The sequence below is a fragment of the Octopus bimaculoides genome, chromosome 16 (genome assembly GCF_001194135.2).
Source record: "Octopus bimaculoides isolate UCB-OBI-ISO-001 chromosome 16, ASM119413v2, whole genome shotgun sequence".
In the NCBI taxonomy this organism is placed as follows: domain Eukaryota; kingdom Metazoa; phylum Mollusca; class Cephalopoda; order Octopoda; family Octopodidae; genus Octopus; species Octopus bimaculoides.
Window position 1 is genome coordinate 39,293,632 of NC_068996.1, and position 2,487 is coordinate 39,296,118.

Here is a 2,487-nt window from a genome sequence, read left to right on the forward strand (position 1 = left end):
AGACTGGGGACCTAGGTGACAAAAATAAAAATCTTTAAATTGACCAGTGAATAGTAATAGCATTTAAAAACGAGAAAACAACGGATCAAGAGGCGAAATGAAAAATTATTTCTAACATTGGCCTAAGACCTCACAGTTTGCGGGAGGAAATAGTTGGTAACCGAAGTGTAACCCAGCAAGATCTCAGCTAAAGAAAGTACTCAAGGCATTTTGAGTACTTTGAGTGGTATTTTACACCATTCTACCAATCCACCGCCCTTAATAATGGCAACTGGATCTAAGAACTGAAGTTCAATCAGATTTTTAAAAGTTATGAAATTATATTCCCGATACTTAACCGATATCGGTGGCGTTGAAAGAAATCGGCAACCGTCATTTTCGATAGAAACCCTTTTGTGCGTAACTTTACTCTGAAATTCTCATAACAAATTTCCACGGTTAGGTGATCACAAGTAATATGCAAAAATTATAAATGTTGAGAGAAGGTGATCTCTCTTCTGGGCAGACGGACTTCCATTTAATGAATTTTTGTCTTTGTCAATTCAGATTAGAATTTTCGTCCACTAAAAGCGTCCTACATGAGATTACAATCTGAAACCATACCCATTTCGCAAAGCTTATTGAATAAATTTTAAATTCAAAAAACAAAAATGTAGACACAAATATAAAGAAATTACAAGAATAAAAATGTGTAGCATATAAAATAATATCTTTTATATAAAACAAATATGTATTAGAAAAAATAAAGACTGAACGAAGTTGTAGTAGTATAATTATTATTCGATATAAGGTGCAAAAGAAATGGACTACAACATACAGTTTAAAGAAGAAGAAAAAAAAAGACACCAGTGCATACGTATGATCTGAAATCAAAGAAAAGTTACAGATTGCGAATTAGAAATAATGATTTCAAAGTTTTTTGCGAGAACTAAGATAAAGGTAGGAATTATTGCGCATCTATCAAGCCGAACATTATCACTGTACGAGGGGGGAGCAACGAGGTAAGTTAAAAAGAGTTTACCTATTAGATATTATGAAGATCGTGTGTTACCAACTTACTCGAGGAGAAAAAAAAAGGTGGGGGTGATAAAACAACAGTCGGAAATTATTTATAAAGTAATTATTTGATAAAACAAAATAGTATGATAAATACCTGATTTACATAATAACTTTTAGCATTAAGAGTTAAGCTATCAGCGAAAGAATAGCAAGTAATTTCCCCACCTCTTCAACTTACACCCGTGTTGTTTCGACTGGAACCTCACTAAACCAGGGTGAAAAATGTGTCGAGACTGTGGTATGGGGATGCTGGGATTGATACGAGAACTTTTCCAATTAAAAAAACAAAAACAAACAAAAAACCGTTTATGACATCCAACTTAATCGCTGTTCAAATGTAAGAAAACAAAAAGCAGGGTAAAAAAAATCTAATTCTACAGCAAAAACTCAAAAGTGACAGGATCATATTAGCATTATAGAATTTAATTTCAAAATCTAAACTTAGTAAACTATATAAAGCAATGTGTATTTTGGATTTATGAGCGAGTGCGTGTGTGGACGATGGAAATAAGTTGCCGTACTACCAAGCGATTCACTTGCCCTACAAACGACCAGAATTAGGGGAAAGGGGACTGTTTAAGATAAGAACACCCAAATAATCGGAACAACAGATTATTTCCGAAGTTATTTCAGAAAGTATATTTAGTTCAAAACTAAAAGAAACGGGCAAGAGAAATAGAAAGAAAGAAAGAAAGAAACTTTGGGTATTTTAAAAGAAGTTTGTTTTCAAGAATTTTATTTTCATTATTGTTAAGACATTTCAAAGATAGTGATAATTTCAAGAAAATACGAGTAAACATTTATTTTTTTAGCAAAGGGAATAATATGTAGGTGCGGTACTTCTAAAACAGAATGGTTCGAAATTATGAACTACTGTAGCAATGATGAGGGAATAAGCATCCATGCGGTCGACTGACCTGGTAGAAATAGCAGCCAAATCTCCTTCAAATCGTATTTCAACCCCACCTTTTATTTTTTGGCAAATGACAATTTGGATGTAATTTTAGATATGCAAAAATACAGGATGATTATTACTATATCGAATATCTTTAATGTACTTTCGACCGGGGCTGGTTTGGAATAAAAACCAAAAGATGACAAGAATCGTCATCCATATCAGCCAACCAGAAGTTACATCTTAAAAATACCTGTAGATATAATAATTACTTTAAAAAATTTAGAAATAGCATTTAAAAGCAAACAACAAAATAGGTTTTATACAAATACTTTCACATCAAAAAGTAATCAAAATTATTGAATCAATCAGTTGTCAATTTTTGTATATCAATAAGTAAATAGTGGCAATTGATAGCATTAATTGGAAAGGTAAAGGCGATCCCCTTGAAAACTAAAATAAGCAAATTGAACTTTATACAAAATAAAATAAAGATATATATATATATATATATATATATATATATATATATA

General features: G+C 31.5%; 1 protein-coding gene across 1 annotated transcript in view; it reads right to left on the reverse strand.

Moving 5' to 3' along the window:
• The window catches only part of LOC106874692 (uncharacterized), a 119,151-nt gene that overhangs the window by 115,928 nt on the left and 736 nt on the right, over window positions 1–2,487 (reverse strand). The window lies entirely within an intron of this gene.